We start from the raw sequence: 27,650 nt of genomic DNA on the forward strand, positions 1-27,650 counted from the left end.
TTTTACAGACTCCCTCACTATTCTAACAGTAGTAGGCCCTCTACGGTTAGGCAACTCTCATTACTGCACCTTACCACAGAGGCAATGGTTCTCTGATGGATCTTCCACCGCCGATAGTGAGGGGTGGAATTAAGGGTATCCAAAACCACATTGGCCACTCAATGAGGACCATAAATTGACAGCTTACACACAAGTTCAAGATGAGGTTCAAATACACTACTCTCAGGACTTACTATTGAAATAAAGTGTGTCAATAGGTAGACCCAATCTCTTGAAAAAATTGAGTCTAACCTGGATCATACACACAAAGGGGCTTGTTTACAACCCCATTCTACTGCTGGTGCAGTGTGCTTGCCTATATTTCCAAGGCCTGCGTGGCTTTTCATTGCCCTGTAAATATGGCCCCCTTTTACGCATTACACTGCATGAAGGGGTGTTCCATGGGTGGTACTGATGCATTGCCAGATTTTCAAGTTTTGTAAGCCTGGGAATGCGTCATATTCCTATGCCTCACCAGTAGTGTTGTAAGGGAGGTGCAACAAGGAGAAATACCATTATTTCTCCTGGTGTTTCCTTTCTGCATACTGTAGCACACATACAAAAGAGGAAAACACCCCTCAAGATTGTTTTTCTGCAGGAAGGTGTGCCTTCTTGCACAAAAACAATCACCCCTACAATGCAGATACCCTTGAACCATGGCAAAAGGGTGTCCGCATTGGAGCATGGTAGCTTATTGTGTACAGCGCAAGGGAAACAGACAGAAATGTGGCACATCTTGTAGATGGGGCACATTCGTGCCCCTTTCTTTTGACATATGGCAGGCAGCTAAAAAACTTGCTGCACTGCCATGTGCCAAATTATTGTAAATGAGAAGCCCAGAGTTTTGTAGTTGAACTTGATGTTCTGAAACCAGTCTATGGTTCTCTCTGTTATACATCTAAAATGACTGTTTAATAACACAGTTTCAAAGAAAGAACATAAGGACACAAGAACAGACTCAGGCAAATTTAGATAAATAGGCTATTGTATTATTAATACAAAATCAATACATAAAAGTATCATTTTAAGCATTTCAGTCAAGAATATTACACCATGCAATATATAACACACATTTAGTCACTGAATGGCAGGAGAAGAGTTTTAAAAGACTCACATCAATTACAAAGATATAGACTCTTACCACAAAAATCAAAGGCAGAAGGATGATTTGTTTCATTTAACTGTATTCAAAAGGCTCTTAAACAAAGCACAAAAGGATCAAGTTTAGAGTCCGCTAAGGGAAGGTCCATGGGAATGGGCTAAAGCGGAACGGGCAAAATCTGGTCGCTCACCAGACAGCCCAAGAACCGTCAGTAGGCAAAATCACTAGCAAGGGGCAAAAACATTGTACATAGAAAAACAGGTTTTCAGCAAAGAAGGATTTGAATCAGTCTGCTAGATATAATATAGCTGAATCAAAGAGAGGCTAAAATTAAGAGCCAAGATAATTGATCTTAAAATCATAGGAAAGAAAGGTTCCAAAAAGCCTTCTGCGTGCAAAAAGGAAAATAGAGTGCTCTCCCGCTCTCTCAAAACGAGATTCTCTGCCCCTCCTTTGGGGTTTCCTCTTTTATAGTCTTTATGATACTCCTGGGGGCCAGTAGGTTTACCCCTCATATATGTCAGCCATGAAGGAAACTAAACTCATTAGCAGTGGCAAGTTACTCCTTGACACTTCACTTTTCACATGATGATCAATTATAAATATACAACCACAGTGGGTGTTTGCCTGTATTAGACACAACTAGGCCTTGTAATGGACAAATACACATATTATGAACACTTTGTGCTTGTAGCAGAGTTATGGAGGTGTCATATCTATCCCTAAAGCCAAAAGGCCACATGTATGCACATATAATGAGCAGATGAAATCGACTACATCTATTGATTGTCTGCAAATGTCTTGTAACCAACTTTAATTCCACACAAATAGATGAGAATACTAATCTCTATCTATTTTGTTCCATTATAGGTCCCCATTTACTTTGACACAAGCAATGATGATGAAGATACCTCTCTTCCACCATTAACAATATTCTCTAGCTCTCAACAGGTCGATCCAGCACTGCACCTGCACAGAGGCTGGAAACCAAACAGACTACCTCTCCACCCCAGGATTAAGCCTACAGGAATGACAACGCTCCTTAAGAGGTAGACAGTGGTGCTCACTGCACCCACTAGAACACCTCCCACCACTGCTGCAACATCAGAGCCCAACAATGCCCCCAACCTGTGCACCTAACACAGTCAGTCCCATACTGTGCCCCATGTTCTGGATTCTGAGATGGCTAAGACCACCCCAGTCATGGAGGAACCAATACCCAGTGAGAGGGTATAGTCTGGGTTAAGGGCACAGGGCTGTGGTGAGGGGCTTGGGGAGGGTAACTGTGGTTCCCCAGAGTGGACCCACTGAGCGAAAGGACACCCAGGCTGCCATCACCCAAGTTCTGGGAGTATCCCAAGACTCCCATAAATTCATGGGCCAGGTTTTGGCTGAAATTCAAGAAATGAAGGAGCTGCAGAGGGACACATACTGGAAGATTGCTGTCATCCACACTGAGGTGGACAGTGTCAATATTGAGGTGTCAGCATCCACAACAAGGTGTCCTCACTGGTTGTGGTGCTATGTGATATAAACACCACCCTCTAAGGGGCTTTTCTACCTCCATCTACCCCTTTCTGTGGTCAAAGTACACCCACCACATCAACATCTGCCGCAGCCATGGGAAGGTAGGCCATGTCAGAGGACGACATGCCTGCAAGCATCCCAGTTTCAGCGGCTTCAGATCCCAGAGGGAATAGACATTCACGCAAAAATCCAGGAGCTCAGAATGGCAAGATAATCACCACTGTGAGTAAGAGACTTCGACCCTAATGCCCTCCTGTGTGTGCTACACATTCACTTTGTTGGACTATCCCAACCCACTTTTCTATATCTGTTGAGAGGAGTGTGTTGGACCTTGGACCTCAGACCATTTGGACTCTACTGCAATGGTTTCATCCTCCATGACAGAAGACATTACTTTTTGTTTGCACTGTTGAATTTGAAGTTAATTTTATGGTCTTATTCACTTCATTAAAACACGTCGCCAAAGCATTGTCTCCTGTTGTAATTCTCACATGTAACAATGTGCATGTACTACCAGGTGAACTTTGCAATGTCAAAACTAGGGACTTCTGAAAGCATGATATGTCGTATGTAAACAATGTTCAACTCAGGATTACTACCATGTCTCAACAACACATACAAACAAATGTCTGGGCTGAGAACATCTTTATTACATTGTTCACTTCATAGGCTGACATGATGTCAGACACATAGCAAATAAGACATGACTCACATAATCAATTGCAGACTTTCACAACATGGAAGGAGGGGATACATCTGACAATATCCAGCACAGTAGGCAACAATACATTAGGTCTACATCATGGGTACTCACAAACTATTTCTCGGGGGCCAAATTTACAGTTTGGTTTGTGTCCCAGGGCTGCACCGGTGGGGCGGGGTCAGTGGGGGAGGGGGCGGGGCTAGAGCAACAAAAAAAACTGACCATGAGGTTGATCACAGGTCCCTGCAGCAGACGCCTTCATCCACTGAGCCACCAGACCCGGAATACACATTTCTCTTTTTATCTCTCTCTCAGTCTCCCTCCCTCTCTCTAGCTCTCTCACTGCCTCTCTCTTTCCCTCTCTCCCTGTCTCCCTCTGTGTCTCACACACTCTGACCGTCTCACTCCCTCTCACTCTCTCTCACTCCTTATCACTCCCTCTCTCCCTGTCTCACTCACTCTGACTGTCTCACTTCCTCCCTCTCTCTCTCTCTCTCCCTCTCTCTTCCTCTCCTTCTCTCTCTCTCCCTTTCCCTCCCTTTCGCTCCCTCTCCCTCCCTTTCCCTTCCTCTAACTCCCTATCCATCCCCCTCCCTTTCCCTCCCTCTCACTCCCTCTTTGTCTCCCTCCCTTTCCCTCCCTCTCACTCCCTCTCACCCGGCCCTCACAGAGCAGCAGAGTCTCTCACGCTGCTGCAGACACTCCCTCTCTCCCTGTCTCACTCACTCTGACTGTCTCACTTCCTCCCTCTCTCTCTCTCTCTCTACCTCCCTCTCTCTCTCTCCCTTTCCCTCCCTTTCCCTCCCTCCCTCTCCCTCCCTTTCCCTCCCTCTAACTCCCTATCCATCTCCCTCCCTTTCCCTCCCTCTCACTCCCTCTCCATCTCCCTCCCTTTCCCTCCCTCTCACTCCCTCTCACCCGGCCCTCACAGAGCAGCAGAGTCTCTCACGCTGCTGCAGACACTCTTTTAAAAAAAAATTTAAAACTGGGGTATAATGTCCCAAGGTCCGCGGGCCGCCAGGGAAGGCTCGCCGGGCCGCTGGAGGCCCGCGGGCCGTACTATGAGTGCCCGTGGTCTACATCATCAGATAGAACTATATTGCCTACCTGACAAAAGGAATACTACAAAAAAAATACAAATAAACAGGCACATCTCAGTAAAACTATTTCTGACCACAGAATCATTTCAATCCAGTGTTGCTTGCATCTGGTGAAATGTCACAAACAAATGTCAGTGATGTGCTACAAGCACTTTGACATACAATGAGGAGACACATCAACAGGTGCATACAGTTAATACACAGTGAAAAATTAGCCAATGAGAAGGCAGGATAGAATGACTAGGGCACAACACAACATTCTATTGGATCACATGATGGCTCACATATTGCATTAGGGCCAATGCCGCACAAAGAACAAGCCCAATCGAAGCCAAGTAACTTCCGTTCTATAGCTGTGCAAGATGTCTTGGTAAACGCTTTGTACACCCAGACTCTGTGACAGACATTCCCAGGACCAATCCATGTTCAATTTGTACATCTGAAAAGCATCATATAACTGCTGACACAACTCTGAAATGTCCAAATAAAGATGACTTCATGAAGATACCTTAAGCAGACCAACAGAGAGAGATTATCTAAGAAATCATACATATGACAAACATCACATGGTCAACTTCTAGAGAACATAGTCCAAAACAACATTTACAGCTGAACAAAGCTATACTTACACTACAAACACCTTTCCCCAGATATGTCCACACCCATATATAACTAATATGTAGCATTAACATCCTCTTCACAAAATCAGTAAGCCGAATAATAGTCAAAGTCAACACATCTCTTACCATACTTACACTCAGGAGAAGAAGGTCTGGATGAGATAGAAGTCAACTCCTTCCTTTTCATCACTATCATCATCCTAATTTGGCATTTCAGGTTCCCCCATATGGTGGCTCTTCATGCCCTGCATTCTCTTTGGTTTGAGATCTGTTCCATCTAAGGACGATGCTGTAGAGTATGCAGCAGGCCACAGTGATCTTACATACCTTTCCAGGTGAGTCGAGGGGGGCTCCCCAGTCCATTTCAGACATTTGAATCTGGATTTCAGGAAACCAAAAGCCTATTCCACTGGTTGCTGTGTTCCTCCATGGGGCTTATTGAAGCAGAATTCCCCTGGCATTGTAGGATTCCTCAGCGGTGGCAACAACCATTTCCGGTTGGGATACGCTGAATCTCCTAGATGGAAGAATGACCGAAGGGCAACATTTAGTTACACACTTTCAGATCATACCACCTGACATTTCTCACACAAAGTTAGGACAGATTACACTTATGCACAAGCCAGACCCTCTTTGGTAGTAGTTGTGACATCACTTGCGGTATGGTTCTGTTACACATTATGAAGACATCATAAGCAGAAACTGGGAGCAGGGCAGAGACATTTGTGATGCACAAATCTGATAAGCAGAAAACTTGCACATTGATAGGATAGGATTGTTTCATCTTTCAGTAGACTTGCTTCCTCTTGTGTGATGGTACTAAGGCATTATGGCTGCCATCAATAGATCCAATTACATGTAGTATGTGACCAATTCAAAAGAGATCCGCCTTCACAGTGGCTAAATCCTCATGTATGGGGACTGAATGTAGATGCCCACATTTCTCAAAAGTGCTGCTAGCACCTCTGTGAGTACCAGACTGAGCATAGGTTGTGACATTCCACTTGAAATAGCCAGAGTTATTTGAAATGAGCGTTTGGCCAAAAAATGGAAAACTGACAAAGATTTAACAAGTAGCGGAATTGATGTAGGATTATTGATGTGAGGTAGGCCATCAGGCTCCAACTGAGGACATACAGTCAGGATAGTTTGATGATTCAAACTGAACTTTTGGATAACATTTCACTCTTCTGTGGTCTGTAGGTCTGGAAATGGGTGGTACACTGGAGCCTGGCATCACCTCCCTCTCATAGGGTACCTATGTGAGGAGTATGCCTGGGTGGAGTTTGCAGAGTTCTGCTTCGTGGAACTCAGTGAAGTGGCCCAAAAACTCTGCTGCACTACTCAGAGTGGGTTAGGTTGTACCATTTGCAAGAGGGTGCTACTTCCTTCTGCCTGTTGAGTAGATGTTCTATTCGAGATGCAGCTTCTTCAACATGACTGGCAGGTTTCTCAACATGAGTAGTAGCCATGACCACCCACTTTGAGTAATCTCGTCAGGACGGGGTTTATTGTATGATTTTCCTCACTCACCATCTTAACGTCAGGGAGCCTTGTGAGAGATAAAACTCTGCTCCGCTTTGCAGAGTTTTTAGGACCTCTGCGCACTAAGTGGAACGCAGAGTGGGAAAAATTCCACAAACTCCACCACTGGAGTGGAGTTCACCGCCCACCCCTAATATTAATGTGATCCCTTAGTTGGCCTTACTGCTCACAAAGTGGGTGCAGGATACTTAAAAGTTTAATATTAAACATGTCCTTATTGTGAACAAGCCCTAAAACCTATTTTCACTCTACTGGTGGGCTGAGCCATAGGAAAGCATTGGGGTGCAATAGTGAATTTAATAAATGTTATCTCCGGCTAAGAAACAGCTACAAATTTCATTTTGGGAGTTTTTGAATTTTTTTATAAAAGCAAAATTCATTAGTGAAGTTGGATTTAAAATAAATGTTCTGAAAAGATAACTTTTAGAAAGGTATATTTGCCCTGCCTGAAGTCCTTGGAAATCCACATATTGCTCTCCCACTTCTGCCTGCCAGTAATAAGCATTTGATTATGAATGAATGAAGTGTGAACTTGCTCCCAGAAGCAAACAATAAACTAACTTGAATGGACAGTAATGAGTCAACTGAACCTGAGAAAACTATGTAGTTTGAGGCTGTAAGGAGGCTTTTTGATGTTGCATTGTCAAACCAGCTGGGATGTCACTTCCTGATTGGCAGGTCTGCTGGGGATTTTAATATGACACCTGGGGTTATCTTCATAGAAGCCTCCCCTGTCACAGGCAAATGGCAGTTGACACTTGAACAGGGCCCTTCGTTTGCCCCCCCAGACAGACAGGCCCCAATCACAGAGGGTCTCTTTTTGATAATACAGTGTCAAATACTAATTGCGGAGTCTGCTGGGTTTACATACAGCTTTTGGGTTGCACCTCAAAGGATGGAATTAGAATAGCAAAACAATTGATGTGTAATCACTGTCTGGTTCCTAAATACACAACGTTTGACCTACCAAATTCTGCCACAGAAGTTGTTTTGGGTTTAGTGCCTGCTTCAAATTGGATGTTAGTGCTGGATGTGGGAGGATCCTAGGATCACCATAGTTTATGCCTGACACACACCTTCAGCCCTCAGAGCCAAGGTTTAGTGTGGCTGAAAATATTAGCCATCTTGAAAATGCCCAGAGTGGGTGGATGTAGCCCCAGGAACCTTTACCCCCTTTAGTTAGGTGTCCCCAGGTGTCATCACACCCACTAGCTTATGCCAGGCATAAATGTGGCATCACCTGGCACCCACTTCAGGCTACTGTGAGGGTTTGAGTGTATTATATGGTATAGCTGTGCGGCCTTTTGTAAAACCTTAAGCTCAACCCTTGGTAGACATGGCTGTGAGCAGCAATCCTTAAGCGAAGGAACAAGTGCAACACATTTAACCGTACCAAATAACAAAATAAAAAAAGCCACAGGGCACAAAAGAAATCCAGCATCAATTTATAAAAATAGATTATATTTTTATGAATTTTTTGAGACTAAGAAGAGCTAAATCTACCAGTTTTGAATACACAGATTTTAAAAGAAAACCTAAATACAAGTTTAACAACGAACAAGCATTGGCACCCATAATATTTGTAAACTTTGGAAAAGTTTATAAGAGTTGAGTTTGACTACCTTTTTGGGTGACCAAATATGACAGGGAGGAGGTCTTGGGGGTAAATAAGGATTATTTTGACTTTTCAAATCAAGGGGGAGTGAGTGACACAGTTCTCTTGGGGTCTAGGTATCCTCAGTGTTGACTCGAAACCCCCAACTAATCTCTTTCTTTGGTGATCTAAGTAATTACCACTGTGGTGTGTCATTGGGTGGCATCATCATTGGGTTTCGCACCTAGGTACACACTTCCTTAGGTGAGTACCGACTCCATTTGAAGGAAGGTACTGGAGGGATCCAACAACGGTGATATCTAAAATTACCTCCTGTATCCCAAAAAATAGCTTTTATATGAGTGGAGCATACAAGGGTAAGGATAAATATAAAGTGGTGATGTTTCAGGATGTGTTAACTATCAACAACTTCACACATGACTGGTCAGCATGTTTCAGACTATAATGCCCAAAAAGAGTTCGACCCTTCGTCAGAACCTTTACTCAAGTTCAACGGTCCTTTACTGTTGATCTTTTTAGACTCGTGAGTCATTTACTTAAGTGTCTTCTGTCCAAATAGTTTTTTCGGAAAGCGTCAGCGGCTGCCTTTAGCCAAAGACTTATAACCTTTTTTGGCCTGCCTCATAGGTGTGGGATGGGACACAAACCTCATGGCAACATGTCACTCTTCAGCCCCAGGTATGTCTACCTACGTCTTCCTTGATGGATGAGGATGACGTAGGTAGAAATAGCCAATGGGGCTACAAACTCTTCCATAGCAAAACAAAAATTCAGAAGTGTTGCAGTTTGGACATATGTAAATATCATACATACTAGTTAATAATATATCGGTCCCTACCTTAGGGAACAGTGGGCATTACATAGAGGACACTTAACTATATTGATAAGGGAAGTGGGAGCTTTGCCATTGTATTGCTATTAGCAGTTTTAACACTGCCCTTCCAGGCCGCAATGGCAGGCTGGGAGCTAATATGTACTTTGTTAGACACAGAGTGGCACAGTCAGAGCTGGATGGACACTCTGCTTTATATGCCCTGGGTACCAGACACTAGGGACTTATAAGTAAGTCAGTCTCTGCCAATTGGGGGTAGCCAATTCCACATATACTTTGTAAAGGGTTAGAACAGTGGCACTGAGGTCTGGTTAGCAGATCTCAGTGCACATGCAGACCTCAAAAACCAGCACCAGGTGGGCCATGCAGGGGCAAAAAGTGAGGGTGAAACTTGTCTGTTTTCTTACAAACACTTTCTGAAGATGCGGAAGATCAGAAGAGGATTGAACCTGTTGTCTGCAACCAGAGAAGATCTCTTGAGGGCTGGACCAGCTCTCTGTCTTATACCTTGGACAGAGAAGTGAACTCCATGGGTCATAAGACGGTCCTCCTTTTCAAACTACATAGATATAACAAGCTATAAGAGATCTTTCCTGCAGCTTCCTAGATAATCAGATCCACCTGGAATGGACTCTGCCTAATAATCAGTAAGTCTCTTAGTGCCTCCCCTGATGTCCTATGAGGCTCTAGAAGAATATACTTGTGGAGGATTTGGACTTAAAGGACTAACGTCTAAACATAAAATATTTTGCCAAGGCAAACCTGGTTGGTGTATCTGACCCATGCTTCATTGCAGTCAGCATCAAATTGTGGCTAGGTCCTGTTCTACCATGACAATTGACTATCATTGGTGCTTTGAGCTTCTTGCCAATATTTACACTTGTTTCTCTTATTGGATTCGTGTCCTGGTGTAATTTTGTTTATTAAATTTCACTCTATTTTTCTAATTCATGTTGGGATTTGTATTGTTTTGCATTTTGACTTCAGTACTCTTTCAGTGCTGCATAAATACTTTACACATTGCCTTGAAATGAGTCCTGTCTGCATCAGGGGGTTAAACTCAGGTTTATTTAGTGACTTTATTATTTCAACCTGACAAGGATTGTGATTAATACTTGAGGTGGGTACTCACTCGCCTCAACTAATAATCCACTTTCTTGCTGTTAACTAAGGTTGTAGTCTACTGTTCGTTCCTTTTAGAACGGGGCCAAGTTTTTACTCAATCGTGGATGTTGTGGGAGGCATAGTCACAGGATTTGAACATACACATTTTGTGGCGTGAGGGCACTCTGTACATCTCTACTATTGTTCTATAATGTGATTGTGCTGCCCTCTGACCACCACCCTGCCATATACCCATATTCACCAGAATCAACTGGTGAATTGGGCACAGAGACGTGGGTGAAGCAGCCAGCAGATGATAGCCAGCTGACAATAGCATCAAGAGTGATCTCACTGCTCTCGAAGTCACAAATGGCCCACGCATCAGAACTCACTGGTGTGCGTATGTGTAACAGGGTGCAGCAGCAGGAACAAGCTAAGTTAGGCCGTATAGGATATCATCCTGCAACTGATCCATACTTGCTCTGCTGACAATTCGCAGGGATTCTCTCCTTTCTTCATTACCTGTTCTCGGTGTGTTTGCGTTCACTACCCAGCTCCAGACTCCCAACGAGGAGTGTGGGTGGGCCCTAGTAGGTAAAATTCTAAATATCTTTAAAAAAGGTAGGCAGCTTTATTCTATGTTTCCTGAAATAGAAGGATGATGAATGCCTTCCAAAAATGTATAATCGGTTCTTTCGGGTACACTGAATTTTGGTATTTCGGTAATTGCAGTGAGCGCATCAATTTATGCCTCAGAATGGCAGAGTTTCCTTTCTTGTCGGTCCCGCAAGATCCGAATCATTATCTGCCCGGCGGCGAAAACTCTCTGTGCCGGTTCGGCTTCTTGCAGTCATATATTGTCTAAATGAAAGTACTTATAAATGAATACAATTTATAAAGTATCTCATAAACTTTGCAGATGGTTTGGATTTCTCTCTTTTAGTATAGAAATTGTATCTATGCTTTGACTTATTCATTTTGTTACAAAGGAATATGTTGCTCAAAGTAAGAAATAAGTGAAGAAATTCAGTGTACCCGAAAGAACCGATTGTTTATTATTTTGCCTTACTGCCCAGGTTCCTAGGGATACTGGGTCACCCCATTATTACTTAACTTTCCAAAAATGTATGGCATTACACAGGAGTAAATCCTATGAAAGAAGCGAGGAGTGGGCTTGTAGTTCTTAGAACTCTGACAACTGCATGTGTTTATGAGTATTCCCAAACTGGCTTCCCACCCTTGAATTGGTCAGAAAGTTTCAGGAGAAAGGAATTGGACAAAACAATATTCCATGGTGAGAAAGGAAACAGAACCACCCCAATGTTTGTGGGATATAGGTGAAAAGATTTCTCTGTTGGAAAACATATTTTCCCTTGGACAAAACGAAAAAAAGAAGTACATGCAATTGCACAGAAGCTCTGCATTTCCCAATGTGGAATTGTACTGTGCATACAAAACATAGTTTTTCTTTCTCTCCTTTACAGGGGTGGCTTTCCCTGAGACCCCCAGAGTTTCTGGACTAAATATATTACTGAGGGGGACGTTCTCGCCCAAGGCCTGTACTAAATCTTAATTTGTAACTTTTACCTACTAGTGTCTCACTATCCGGAATAAGGCTAGTGGGGAGGGCAGATAATGTTTTTGTTGTATTGGGTGATCCCCCTTATAGATCTGTTTTCCCCCCACAATGCTGAGAAGCTAACTCCATTAACCTGGATGCCGAATCAAGCCTTAACTTTTCCCCCTTTAGCTGCCTTAAATCCTTGACAGGGCAGACTTCTGAGGAGCGCCCCTCCAAAACACCCAGGGGCAAAGTACACACCTCAGTTTTAAGCCAGCCAGAGCCCTGGGGCCTTATTTATGAAGGCCTTGCGCCACCGGTGCGTCACTTTTAAAATGGGAAAAAGTGACGCACCGGTGGCGCAAGGCCTTCATAAATAAAGCCCCTGGGATCTTACAAGGGAATAGCGTAAGCAGCGTGTGCTGGATCAGCCTGAGCCGAGCCAGTGACAAGGGGTCAGCTCAAAAGAACGAGACTGGGCTCAGCGGGACTCACCAAGCACTCCGGCAGCCCTGAGAAGCACAAAGACAGATCCGCCGCACATCCAGGAGCGAAGACGAAAACAACCCAAAAGAGAGTACAGGCTCACTAATGCCTGGGTGCTGCAGCTCCCCCTGTACCACAATAACGGTTTCCACCCATGCTGCGTATTCTCTATGCCTACTTGCAGCTCTCGGGCACAATGGACGACCCCAGGCTCGCAGGCACAGGAGGTGCTCACGGCACACTCCTTGCCACCCCAGGATCATAGCTGTGAAAAGTAGCCTTGAGACGCAGTGGAGAATCGGTGGTCGGATTCCCCCAAACCGCCAAAGTTCACAAGATGCACGGAGTGTGGGCAAAGTACACCGGAGGACACAGACTTGGCCATGGCAAGGAGGTGAAAACAGGCAGAACGGCATGGTCAACCACAGCTATGGAGCATTAACGGGAGTCCATATCGGCGGAGAAACACTAGCGGAGAAACACTTGAAACCGGCTTCCTAGCTGGCCGCTATGTTCCCCCTTCCTATCACGAGTAGCCAACAAAGGAACAGTTGTGTGATCACAGCTGGTTTCTGTCTCCCAGAATTGAGACGACATCACCTGAAGTATGTGTAACCTAACAGGGAATCTGAAGTTCTGCCTAATGCCTAGAAGTCTACCTGCTCATAGAAATATCAACAGCGTTTGGCACTACCAGAGGAGGAACTGCTTAGGAGGCGACACCCAGATGTGCTCCTAGTGTTAGAAACTTTCAGGAGCAGCTGCCTGCCATCCAGGGTAAACCTGGAGCCAATTTGAGTTGAGAGGGGCCTCCCATCCTGCCAGTGTGGTTCCCACACTAGAATGGGTAAAGAAATCAAGCACAAAAACGAATTATGCCAAATCAGAACGCCTCACCCTGCTCAGAGGGCTTAACAGGCAAAGACAAGACCTATCTGATTCAAGGTTCTATAGAATACAAGTGCCCGTCTGAGCTGGCCTGCTGTGCTGCTCAATCCCCAGCAGATTAAGTCTGGTACAAGGCCACTACTGCAGTCCCGCACCATTGAAGCCAAGCTAGCTTAAATTCAGTGGTGTGGTGAGCTCGGATCCACATCTGGGCATGCCCTTCCTACTTAGGGCGACATATGCAAAAGAAAAAAATGATAGACAGAGTGCTGGACAATAAAAATATTTACCCCAGTCACAAGTATCTGGGTTAAATCCATCATTCTTTTGCTCCCCACACTACCCCAGTTTGGACCCACCCAAATGCAAAGTAGTCTTGACCCTGTTCATTGTGGAAACAGTCCAGCCCGAACTGCCAAGCAAGGTTCTCCCTGGACTGAAAACAAGCATCCTGGGACCAGTTTCAGGGCATCACCCTTCATCAGCCAGGCTAGTTTGAATTTAGTGGTGCAGTGAGCACGTGACCCACGTCTGGGCATACCCTTCCCACTTAGGGCTACACTTGCAAAAGAAACAATTGATGGACGGAATGCTGGACAATGCAAACATTCAACTCCAATCACAAGGATCTGGGTTAAATCCACCATGCTTTTGCTCACCACACCACCCCAGTTTGGACCAAGCCATATGCAAATCAGTCTTGACCCTGTTCCTCAAGGGAACGGCTGAGCCTGATCTGCCAAGCTAGGTACTCCCTGTACCGGAAACAAGCATCTTGGGACTGGTTTCAGGACATCACTCTTCATCAGCCAGGCTAGCTTAAATCCAGCGGTGTACTGAGCACGGAACCTATGTCTGGGTATACCCTTTCCACTTAGGGAATGTTTGCATTTTCCAGCATTCCGTCTATCAATAGTTTTTTGTTGTTGGACCTGGCCCTTTTGGCAGGTTCACCCCGAAACTTTTTGCTTTTTCCTAGCCTGTTTCTGGAACCTGGGGTTGGTGATTTTAGGTCTCTGCGCACTTTTTCACTGTGGTACAGTGTAAAGTGCGTGAGCTCTCTGTGTATGTGTGGAGAGTGACCTGCCCTCCCATAGGAATGAATGGGGAATATGTGTGACCAAGGTAGTTCCTGATGTGTGGGGAGTGCAGGGTCGAGTTTGGTATGTGGGAACTCGTGAGATTGAATGCTGCGTAATGATATATGCGGCATGATTGTGTCTAGTGTAGAAGTGCCACTTTTAGAAGTTGGCATATTTGTGTAATTTGTGTCTGGCGTGTGATTGGCTGAGGCTGGCTGGTGAGCCTGGCTCCCAGAGTCTGGGAGGGTCTGCCCCGGTGGTGAATGTAGTGTTTAGCCTGCTGATGTGAGGGGAGGAGTGAGCCTGGGCCTGCTTGTGGATTGACCGTCTGGTTTGAGGGTCCTGAATGAGGCTGGGTTTTCCCCACACAGTGCTGGCTCCACCTCCTGGGGTGCGTCTGATGTCCCTAGCCTGGCCAGTGAAAGGAATTCCCTATGACCAGTTCTAGCTGGTTGTCACACTGCCTGCACCCTTTAGACAAAGGATTTTGGGTATAAAAAGGGTGCTGTGACACTCTAAAAATGTTCTTCTTTATAACTTGAATCCTGCCAGGGGCGTGCTGCTGATTGGGTCCAGGGGAATCCCTGGGCCCTGCCCAGCCCCTGGATTCCTGATGGATGCCGGAGGACTCTTCTTTGCAGGGAGCTGTTTTGCTCCACTTTTACTCCTCCAGGACTTTTGGGGACCCCTTTGCCTGGCTCTCCTGCCCCCCTTCACTCATGGGGGCTGCTTTATTGCTCATAGCGCTGGGAGAGCGCTTTATTTGGTCCCATAGCACTTGAGAGCGCTTTTTGCTGTGGTGCGAGCGTGTCGCCGTCACGCATTTTGCGTGAGGATTGGCAGGTGCCTACCCTGCGACTTTGCCCGCATTTTATTTAATTATTTAGCGAGTGCCCACCTCGCTTCTATGTTTATTTTGAACTTCGAGGGTGCCCACCCCTCGTGATTGCCTCCGTTAAAGTCACTGCCGCAGCCCGGGGGAAAACGCCGGAAGGAGATGTCCGGCCCGCCGCCTGGTTGTGGGCGGGGCCGGGAGGACGTTGTTTCCGCTTCCCCCTGCCTGGGGGAAGCCATGCTGTGCCCGTCCGGTCTCCCGTGAGGAGAGGGAGACCGGAGATGCTGCGGCCGAGGGAAAAGATCCGGTGAAGTCCGCGGGGCTCCCGTGCTACGGTAGAGCCCCGCCTGCTGCCAAGCAGCGCCGCCCGGAGAGGAGAGGAAGCCGCGAGTGAAGCGGAGCCGCCCCCGACCAGCCCGGTGAGTGTTGAAGGGCTGGGGGGTAGGCGGGAAGCTCCGGGCGGATGTCGTGTTGCCGGTAGGGGCACTTGTGATGCAGAGCCTGGGAGAGGCTCTTGGGCATTTGTTGATTTAGAGTCCCCCGAGCGGGACTCCAACGTTCCTGACATTTGTTTGGAGAGCCTAGAAAGGCTCCGGGGGCATTCCTGGCTACAAGCCCCAAAGAGACTTACAGCCCACATTTATCTAGAGCCATGAGAAGGCTCCGGGGGCCATTTTAGCTAAGGGGGGGGCATCGGGGCACATTGCCGGTGCCCGCCCCCTCCTGCCTGCGAGAGGTTTGGTTTCAAGAGCCCAGAGAGGCTCAGAAGCGCCACATGTACATTTTAGGAGTCCAGGAGAGGCTCAAGGCGCCCAAGTGTTCCCGGGTCCCCCGTGAGGGACCCCACCGCCTAGTGAGACTGTATCTTTGTCTAAGAGCCTGTGTGGCTCCCACGGGGACCTTATTGTCCCAAGAGCCTGTGTGGCTCCAGCATTTGACTAGGTGTAGTGTCAGAGCCTGTGTGGCTCCAACGTTCTGCGCAGTGTTGCCCAGAGCCTGTGTGGCTCCTACATTTTGGTGCAGATCTGTCCTAGGGCCAGTGAGGGCCCTTTCGCAGTTTTGATGATTCTCAGCTGCCCAGCAATTAGTGATCTATATGATGGTAATTGCCTAATGTGAGTTTTGTGCAATGTGATGTGGTGCTAGGAAATGTAATGCATTTAATATGATTACGCACCCTGATTTAACACCTCTGAATGTTTTTAGGCATCATGTGTTTTTGCGTTATTGAGTTATGTTCTGGCACCTCTGAATGTTTTTATGCATCATGTGTCTTCCTTGATTTTACACCTCTGAATGTGTAGGTTTTATATATCATGTGTTTACCTTTTCCCTACACCTCTGAATGTTGTGATGCATCATGTGACATGTGTTCTTGCTGATACCCCAAAATGTATTTTATTCTTAGGTGGTTGTTCTTTCCAGTACAGGTGGTCCTAGTGAGGTCCTGGTCCCCTGCGTGACATTTCTCCTAAGGTGGTTAGGGTTGCGTAGGTGGTACTTACCTGTTACCAGTAGTTACTGGTTGTGATATATAACTGTTATTTTGTGCTTTTATTCTAATTTCTGACAGTATTTCTATTTCTAAAAGTATTGATCCTGACAGTGGCCCATGTGGCCCTGTCCTGTACATAATCCCTTGTGAATATTGCCCGTGCCAGTTGGCCCAATGTACATGTGTGATTTCTATCTGATGTGGTTTTGACAATACAAAAGTTATTTTCATATAACCTTGTGTGGAGTTCCTTTTGTGGTGTCCGTAGGATGTTGTTGCTGTTGTGTGCTGGCGAAAATGCTTTACACATTGCCTCCGAGTTTAGCCTTACTGCTCGTGCCAAGCTACCAAGGGAGTGAGCAGGGGTTATCTTGGCGTGTGACTCCCTTGCCCTGACTAGAATGGTGGTTTCTGCCTGGCTTTGGCGTCAGCCTTAGCCTACAAGAAATAGCCAGTTCGAACATTTGTGCATATTGCCCTAAGTGGGAAGGGTATGCCCAGACGTCTGGTCGCATGCTCACTACACCACTGAATTCTAGCTAGCCTGGCTGATGAAGGGTGATGCCCTGAAACTTGTCCCAGAACTATTGCACTCTTGCCCTCTTCCCAAACTGCAGGCTAAACATGCATCTACTGATAACACAGAATGAATGAATAAATGAATAAAGTATTGGGCGAATGAATGAATGAACGAATACAATACCTGTGCAGCATTTCTCGTTGATTTCGTATTTTTTTCAGTTCGTTTTGTAGCATGTGTAGAAAACCCTGAAAATGTGATTATTGGGACCGTTTCAGCCGTGTTACATTTTTAGAAGCCTGCCCAGAAGCTCCACTGAGAACCCTTCCCCCATATCTCCCCCCCACACACACATCTCCCCCCCCCACCCCCTCCCAATCATTACACGGATTGCATTGGCGCTACAGCAATTGTGCACCAGTGATTTTAAATAAAACGGGAATAGAGCACTACCTTCCCTTACTGTGGTATCGAAGATTTTGTCATTTCGTGGTAAAAAAGACTGTGCAAAATTTTGCAAAATTACTCATTTATCAGAAAACACAACATAATATAATTGTTTATCAATTATAAAGACGAATGTTAAGTGCAAATGGTCAGGAACAACTTTGCAGGAGGTCTGAAATATCAGTAAATCGAACCTATAGATTTTCAGCTCGTGCGCAAAACGTTGCTTCTCAGCGCTCTTCATCTTGTGACACTGGCATAGCTTTCGAGAATGTAACAACTTAGGTAAATGTTACGCGCACCTGGTATCTAAAATGGAGGATTAGGAAGCAAATATAACTAAATCCGGAAAATGTAATTGTGCTATCGTTTGAAAAAAAGAAAAGGTCAAGAAAGCTAATGCATCTAAGTTGTGTACATTGGTAAAGAGCTTTTGTTTGTATAACCGACAGTCGCGTTTCCGCCCAAAGAAATCTTTTAAAGAAGCGTTAAGAGACGGCTCAGTTTATCGAGTACATGGGACGTGATGCCTGCTGCGGTTCACCAGCCTCTTCTAAACCTTTGTAAATATTTGATGTTGCATGTCTGTAGGAGCACGAGCGTCACGTCTCAGGAGTCTGGTGTAACTGATAGAGACAGAGTAAGAGATGCGATCACATATATCGTCCAAATAATTTCATTTTGTACGTTACCTGAACCGAACTTGAGAGCAATGATAATGTAGATAGTCTATTGCTGGGCATTTGTGAAAGTGTCTTCCTCAACACAATGGTGAAGGTCATTGCGGAAGGTTGTATTCATACATGTGGTCTGAGGGCTAGACTGCTGACTTTGGAGTTGGGAAACAAGGTTCAAGCCTCAAGGTCGTGTCCACATCACGTGATTGTGGGCACATTACTTAATCTCTCCGTGCCTACTAAAAATAAAAAACATTAATTTTGTCCTTGTGTATTGAAACAGGTGCTCATGTAAAACGCTCCAATACCTTCGGGTCGAGTTTGTGCTATGTAAATCTGCAATAAAATATATCTTTACACACAGTGCTTCTGACGCCACTTATCAGTACACAGCTCTGATAATGCACCTCAGGTCTGAAGTGCTTCACCCTCTGCTTTTCCAGTAATGTTTTCAACATCACACTTTTGGCCTATTCACCGCCACTTTTCGGGTGCTGACTGGTACTGTCTTATGGTAGCTGCTTCTGATTGTGCCTTGAGCCCTGCCAGTCATGCCCAGGGCGAGTGTTTTGTGAAACACAGACACATGCATTGAGGTACCCTTTAAATGTCATGCCCTGCCCTATAAGTCCTTAGTAGATAATAGAGCAAGGAGATGAAAAACTACCTATAAGTCCCTAGTAGATAATAGAGCAAGGAGATGAACAACTACCTATAAGTTCCTAGTATATGATAGGACCTGGCATTATAGAGGCTGGCAGCCTTTCTTTGCACTTGCATGTGTGCACTGCTGAGAGACTGAGGTCCTTATAAAAGCAGTCATGAGTTTCAGCACCGCTCTTTGAAAAGTAAATTCACTATATGATAACCTACATTATTGTTACATATCAGGTAGCTCCAAAGTCTCCCCTAGGTGTTCCAGGGGTGTGGGGGGTGGCAGCTATAAGCAGGGTCCTTATAAAAGATCTATTATAAACCCTAGTGATAGAAAACTTCCCATTTTATATTTACCTAGTCCAGAAATCCCCTGCAAAGTGGACTGTATTGCTGTGGGCACAGTGAAGTATTCATCTACTTCATTTTTATATATTAGGCAACCCCGCGATCTCCCCTATGTGTTCCAAGGGTGGGGGGGCGGGGACTGTAATTATGAGCAGAGCCATTATAAAATATGTTTTATAAACTCTGGTGAGGGAGGAATTGCATATTTCATTTTCCCCATTGCAGGTACTTGGCCTCACAGGCTAACTTGACAATATTTTATGGACACATAACTATTGCTAGGAAAGTATAAACATTTAATTCAAAGACTTAACAGAATGGTATTGATAAATTTAACAGATGGCTCTTGTTGAATTTATCCTTATCTATACAGAAGGTAAGTTATAACATGTTCTTGTCTGTTAGCCAAAATCCAGCCTTCCTGAAGTCTTCCCTGATTGGTCAGTGCTATCAGATTTAGCAAGGCCACCTTGATTATGTGATAAGTGGATATCCAGTGGAGAGGCTATCTGTTTGAGAGAGCTATGCAGCCACACAGGAATGTCTGGACAGGGGAAAGGGTTGTAAAGCATGAGGCTTCAAAGAAGGATACGACAGACTGGGAATGCCGGGCCTATCTACCCCATTCCAGTCTCCTGTGCCCCAGCCAACTAGCTGGCTCAAAGAAGCAATTTGCAGATGTTAGGGGTAGGAGTGCCATGGAAATAAGCCACACTGAGAGTTGGTTTAATTAGCTCTTACTGCTCTGCTGAGATTTCAGCCATGATGGATTTTGGAGGAATAGTGTTTTCTGGGACAAAAAGATGCCACACTTTGAAGGAAGTGGTCATGAGACTGGGTGGCACCCTGCATCCCATTGGCCATGTGTGCCCCCTATTGGTGCCCAGAAGCTGAGATTAAATGTGTAAGAGATGCATAGCCTCTCAGTTATGCTGCCTGAAACTACAGGAATGTCCAGCTGGAATCCCGAACTGCTCGCTATGGCCTTCCTGGTAAAGACTGCACCTGCTGCATTACTTGGTACTACAGCTCTGAGGACTTTACCTTGCTTCAAGAAGGAGTACAGACCGAACACCCTGAAGCTAAAGGTTAACAGAGCTGAACTGGCACTTCTCTAGCCAGAGTCCTCATCTCGGAGAGCCTCCAGTGGAAATGTAATGGGTTGACCATCTGTATTATGGGAAGGAAGGCTTTCCATTGACCCTCTAGGAGATTCCAGACCATTGGATTTGTGTTTTGGACACTTGAAACCCACCAGCAGACCTTCTGGAAGGTCCTCCAGATGTTTGGGAAAGTTTGTGAAAATATTTGGAAAAATCTCCATAAGGTGACCTACCGGACCGCCAGACCCAAGCTGGCAACCTTTAACCGCAACCTGATCCAGATTCCAGGTTCAGCCCACGGAAGAGCTCTGGAGGTCCTACTTCTCAAGTTTGATCTAAAGCTCCCTGAAAAGTCAAGCCAGTGAACCATCACCAAATCCAGTGAGTGCCCTCAGCGGAAAAAGCTCCAGAAATGTTTCTAAGTGGGAAGGTAATATTTTGACTGAGACCTACCGCATGTGGTATCTGTGCAGGGCTCTATCACTGTCAGCCTCAAACTTTGTCTTGGCCCTGGTCAAGCATGACCAGATGTCCAGAAGTAACGCTATTGGTTTCTAAGCACTAGAGAGTGTTTTTCCTTTAAAACATCATATTGTGTGTTCCCTACATTGGATTTTGGTCATTTTGGTGTCTTTTTAAAGATATAAATATTACCTCATTTTATAAATTGGTGTGACGTTTTTATTGTGTATTGTGTCTTACTTATTTACTGTTTCGGTGTTTTTAAATGCTTTACATGCCTGTCTTCTAAGTTAACCATTAAAGTAATGGGGTAACCCACAAGGTACTGGACCTGGGTATCAATCGGTATTAAACAACAGTGGTCCAAGACCTCTACAGTTAGATAAACTGAATCAATCAGTAGTACTGATTGATTCAGTTTGTCTCCTAAGTTAAACCTTATTGTTCGGTGTCAGCTACCAAGGGCTGAGGTAGAGACTAATTTATAGAGACCCTATTTAGAACCCACTACTGTGTCGTTGGTGGCCTTGTTTCTGGTGTGAGGTGACTACCTGCCAATACCAATAATCCATCTTCCAACAACTACACAGTTTAAGAGGGGTTTAGCTAAAGGGTTATGTTCCCACCTACAGCTATCCGTTATGCCCACTATGTATCCGTTATGCCCACTATGGTGACCTTTCCCCATTCTAGGAAGCTCACCCAATGTCTACGATGACTAATAAAAAAGTACAGGCAGAGGAATAAGTTATGCTCCCATGCAGTTAACTAGTGGATGCCCCATTAAATAATTCATAGCTCAGTTCAAACCGTTCATGCCAAAAGCAATTGCAATTAAAGTTCTCACAACACTGCTACCTCTGCACAATCAGCTCCGGTGCTTACATCTAGGCACTACTTTATCTGTTAATGGAGAAACAACTTACATGGTGTACATGGGCTAACTCTTCACATGTGTACCTTCAGCATTAGATTCAATGGTGTGGGACTGCAGAGGTGGCCTGGAACGCCTCCGCACGACTCATCCTGGACATCCCTCGCCACAGCCACATCTCGACCCACCTGAGAGACCTGCACTGGCTCCCCGTCGACAAGAGGATCATGTTCAGACTCCTCACCCACGCACACAAGGCTCTCCACGACATAGGCCCGAAGTACCTCAACAGCCGCCTCACTTTCTACACACCCACCCGTCAGCTACGATCGGCCAGCCTCGCCCTCGCCGCCGTACCACGCATTCGCAGAGCCACCGCTGGAGGAAGATCCTTCTCCTACCTGGCGGCCAAGACATGGAACTCACTCCCCATCCACCTATGGCTGACCCAGGACCACCTCTCCTTCAGTAAACAACTCAAGACCTGGCTTTTCGAGCAGTAACGGACCCCTCCCCCCAGCGCCTTGAGACCCTTCTGGGTGAGTAGTGCGCTATACAAATTGCTAATTGATTGATTGATTGATTGAATCTGCTGGGGATTGAGCAGCATGGCAGGCCAGCTCAGATGGCACTTGTATTCTACAAATGCATCCTTTGGCCTTGAATCAGATAGGTGCTTGCCTTTGGCCCTTAAAGCCGCTGAGCAGGGAAGAGGAGTTTTGCTTTGGCAATGTTGATAGCTCCCTCACCAGGCACACCAACTTCAGCCAGCAGCATTAGTCCTTCAGGAATACTGCAGAGATGATGGATTGCATAATTAGCTTTGGGCTTGATTTCTGTACTCATTCTAGTGTGGCAACAACACTGGCAGGATGGGAGACCTCTCTCAACACAAATTGGCTCCAGGTTTACTCCGGATGGCAGACAGCTGCTCCTGGAAGTTTCTAACACAAGGAGCAGAGATGGCTGTCTCCTCCGGGCAGTTCCTCGTCCTGCAGTGCCAAACACTCTTGATTTTTCTATGAGCAGGTAGACTTCTAGGCATTAGGCAGAACTTCAGACTCCCCATAAGGTTAAACATACTTCAAGTGAATCCTTCTCACTTCTGGGAGACACAAACCAGCTGTGATCACACAACTGTTCCTTTGTTACACCAGAGACCTTTTCCTTCTGTGGTCAGGAAGGACTGAGAACTGGAACAAGTTGTTATCCTCACGGTCCTCGGGATCAGCGTGATGCTCAATGGGGGCCACCTCCTGATGTATCCAAACCCCGAATGCTACAATAGCCGTGGGCAAGGGAAGGATCAAGCGAAGGCAGGGAAGGAAGAGAACAGCAGGGAGGAAGATCTGAAATGACAAACAAAGAATGTTGAGCTTTCTCCTGCCTAACCCTAGTATACGTCACCACCTTATATCTATATGAACTGCTACACCATCATAAACTCTACCTGTAAAAGAAAAAGTATTCTACTGCAAGAAGATAGATACGACTCCTCACAACCTTCATGAGCACCTTAAGGAGGTGAACCGCTATATTCCCCCCTGCAAAACACAAAGAACAACTACTATGACCCACTGTACTGGTTTTTTTCTCCTTATCAATTGTATATATATGTAGAATTGATGCATACCCCTGTATTGCAAAGTAGATATCGAAAAAAAGGGGGACTCCTAAGCAGTATCTTTGTAGCACAAAGTCACCTAACTTAAGAAAGTTATCTAAACAATAATCCAAAATGGGTCACGTCACCCCGATGAATAATCCGAACTGTACAGTACCTGTACCAAGTCGCTCCTATGTCTCGATAGATTTGTCCAAACGTTCCACACCCTATGACCAATCAGCTGCTCATCTGTGTGCTGGAAATGATGTCTGTCATAAGTACCATAAAGGTCCTCCGCATGAACCGCTAGCAGCAGGTTCGCCAACAGAGGACCTTTTTACCTTTCTGGGGTCTATTGCCACTAACGATATAACTTTATGTCGTCCTCCGCAATAGGTGCAATTAAAGAACTTCCTCGATTGCATACCACAGTTCGTCCTCCGCAAGAGCCGTGATACCAGGCTCATCCAACGAAGGGCAATGCAGGCACAAAAACGAGGCTCAACGCGTTTACACAAAATCGTCCTCCGCATGAGTCATACAGGACTCGCCAACGGAGGACCAAGGTCAGGGAAAAGAAAGCCGCAATGCCGAACTTCGTAAGCCACGAAGTTCAATATGAACAAGGGTCTAGAAGCGTTCCTGTCCTTAGGAACCAAGAATCCTCAGAGCAGAAGCAGCGCTCTTCTGCTGGCCGCCGATACAAAATATCCGACACCGGCTGCTAGCGGTGTCTGCCTATATGAAACCTCTCCCTTCCGGGTCGTCGCTAAGGCTTCTGGGAGACGTAGTCTTTTCGTCCTTATCCTGTTCGACCGCCACAACCTCCGCAATATGAGGCGCTCATCCGACGGTCTCAACACAAGTGGAAAAGTGGTTAGCTTTGGCCACACTTTTATACTAATTTTGAAGACACAGCATGTGGATCCACTCTCTAAGATCTTGAGGTCGATGAGTGGTGGATCCTTTTAAACACATTTTTTTTCAGCCTGTTGTGCACACACAGCCTTAATGGAAAGTGACAGGGATGACGCTGGCTCCAAGCAGGAATATTAACCCCTTCCCTGCTGGCTCAATTCCCCTGCTGCGCTGGGGGAGAGGGGGGCGCGCACGGCGCCCGCTTGCTCATGACGAGCTCAGCTCGTCATGGCATACACCTCTCGCATGCTCAGGACGAGCTGAGCTCTTCACAGGTGCATTGGCTCCGTGGAACGTTCAGCACAGCGGGGGAATTCTCCCAGCACCTGAGCATTCCACGGACCATGACAAGCTCAGCTCGTCATGAGCATGCAAGAGGTGTATGCCATGACGAGCTGAGCTCGTCATGAGCATGCAAGGGGTTAAACAAAAGTAACAATGAGGTGAAATACCTCTGCACCTGGCTGTAGACTGGGAAAGGCAAAATGTTAGAACCTGCCTAGAAAGTTCCTGTTTTTAACAGAAATCTGCTGACCCTCCCATTCTCCTACCATCTAAACATTGGCAGTGCTGAGGACTCAGCTATGCCTTATTAGAAGGATATCATAAGTTTTAATTGTGAACCTGTCTCCATCGATCCTCATTCCAGTGTTGCATGCCCACTCTCCAGTCACAGGAATGCAGTCAACATACTTGCACCAAATGGGGAAGTTGTAGCCACCCTCCAGCTCTAAACCAGGGACCATGCAAAATAGATCAAACATGTCCCAGAAGTCAGGTTCTCACTATACAAAGAATCTGGATGCCATGCAGGTGCTACATATTCACCCTACAGACAAGCACTCTTCAAATACACAGAATATCATCACAAGGGTCTGGCAGCCTCACACCAATGTGGAACCTTACACGAGTAGCGTATCTGTGACACAGGAAAAAGGTCTGGTCAGGGCCTATAATTCCATCATTGCTGTAGGCGAACAACCAAAGACCATAGTAGTACCATGTCATTCATGAGGGCATGCTTGATGAGCCCATCCAGCTCACAGATTAGCTTCTCTGCCTATATACCCATTCGCACACACATACCAATAATATCAACTACCTAGAGTCTCACTTCACTGTTGGAGTTTTCTAGTCATCAGATCAGCAAAACTAGAGGGAAAGTCAATCTGCAGTTCCATGTTGCATACCAGATTTGTGCTCCAGTGATATCTGGGCCTTATAACGAGGAGGACTGATGGATAATGACCCACTCTGAAGGGTCACCCCAAACTATGTGCCTTCCTCCTCTTCTTTTCCAGACCTTCTTTTCGTTGGCTTTTGGACTCTGGGCACTTTACTACTGGTGACCAGTGCTAAAGTGCATGTGCTTTTACCTCAAAAAAATGTGTGTAATTGGTGAATACCTGACTGACATATTCAATTTACTTGTAAATCCCTTGTAAGGTGGTATAGCATATTGCTAGGGCCCCTAATTAAATGCTACTAGTAAGCCTGCAGCACTTATTGTGCCACATACAGAAGTAACCTTTCAAACCTGTCCCAGGCCTGCCACTGCAGAGCTTGTCTGTGAAGTTTACCGCTGCCATTTCAACTTGGCATTTAAAACCTCTTGCCTAGCCTTAAACTACCCTTTTATTACATACAAGTCACCCCTAAGGTAGGCCCTAGGTAGCCCTAAGGGCAGGGTACTATGTAAGTAAAAGGTATGACATGTACTTTTTGATGTTTTGCTTGTTCTGTTAGTAAGAAACAGTCTTTTATTTTTCACTCTAATTTTTCCTGATTAGAGTGGAGTAGCTTTCTGATTTTCATATGGTATTGATACATTCTAAATACCGGTGAGGTTGGATTTAACATTACTATTTCACAAATTCCACTTTTATAAAGTGATAATTTCTCTGTACTTACTGCTCCATATGCCTGACAGTCTGTCTCCAATATATGTCTGGGCTGAGTGGTAGCTACACTTTGTACATTCCTTCAAGACAGTTACAATATAGGAGGGATAGGTATGTCTGAGTACCCATGTAAATGTAAATGTGCTGGACTTGTAAAGCGCACAGCTGCCCGTAAGCGTCCCGGCGCTTGCTTAGGGAACCCGTCCTGGCATTCCCCTGTGAGAAACCCCGGCAGGGTGTCCACAAGGTGAAAGCCAGGCATCCCGCCACGAGGGGCCGTAGTGGAGATTAAGCAAGCTATTGCCCAGAGTCGCAGAGTGTGACCCCGTGAGTTGAGTAGGCACCAGAGCGAGAATTGTCGAGTCCGTGGAATTTTGAGCCCGAGACCCGCCGAGGCGGGAAATCGAACCCTGGTCCACGGTTGATCTCAGCTTCCGGGTCTGCCGCCTCTAACCACTGAGCCACGCTTCTCCACTGCATACATCTGCATTCTGATGGCCTTGTCAGGTCAGGATGGAATGGAGGGGCTAACACTTCATGTCCTGTCCCCACAGAAAGGCCTGACTTATATCCCATATAGTGTCTGGCAGACAGGGCTGTGCTGAAAGGGGAACCTGTGCACTTCAGAGAACTTCTCTGAAGTCACCCCGACAACAAAGGCAATTTTGGGTAAAAGTACTGGATATCTGATCCCCTAAAATCAGACACTTCTAGATCTTAAACTGATCCTCTGTCAAAAGGACTGCTGTGCTGCTTAAAGGACTCATCTTTGGACTGCAACCTAGGATGGCCTCATTTTCTCATGTTACCCTGCTGCCTTCTGCTCTTTGAGTCTGAAAAAGAAGAGCTGGACTCTGCCTTCACTCTAAGTGATCTCCAAGGGCTTATTGGCTTTTCTCCTGTTGTCTGAGACTCAGAGAAATCAAACTCTCTACACATTCTCCTGTGCCTGGCTCACTGGAAATGGCCCAGATACTTGCAAAACGGATTTTGATTCCTGTCCTGCCGTTGTGTAACAGAACTAGTGCAATCTCATCAAAACCAGCACTTTGCCTCCAGTGATCAATGCATTGGACAGCATATTGCTACTGCTGAGGCTTGGCAAGATCAACACATCCTCTTGACTATGTGATGGAATCCAGCTCATCGCTTTATGCCTCTCAGCTCTGGCACCTGTCTTTCGAACATACGCATCACTTTTCAATGCATAGAGAAGGTTGATGCATCTTGCTGCTGTGATCACGAAAGGTTCTTTGTTTACTAGGGCAAAAGTGAGTAATGTAGCAAGCCGGTGTTCTTTCACAGTGCCATGTACCCGAGTTAGGCCCCGTAGGAATTAGTGCCACTTTAAATGCACACAGTCCTTTCCCAAAGTTGCCTTCTCTTTGTCACATCAACATTTGGTACACATTTGCATTTGTGACTCTTAGACTAGTTTCATGGAAACACTGGCCTTGTTGACCTGGAACACTTTGTGAACACACTATAACACTGGCAGTAGACATCGCCCTGATGAGCTTGACAAAAGTATGTTTTATTATTACGTCTATGTGGTGACACAGCTATCTGTGAAATGCAAACTATAGCAGGCTGATCCCTGAACAAG

This window comes from Lissotriton helveticus, chromosome 7, assembly GCF_964261635.1.
Source record: "Lissotriton helveticus chromosome 7, aLisHel1.1, whole genome shotgun sequence".
NCBI classification, from domain to species: Eukaryota; Metazoa; Chordata; class Amphibia; order Caudata; family Salamandridae; genus Lissotriton; species Lissotriton helveticus.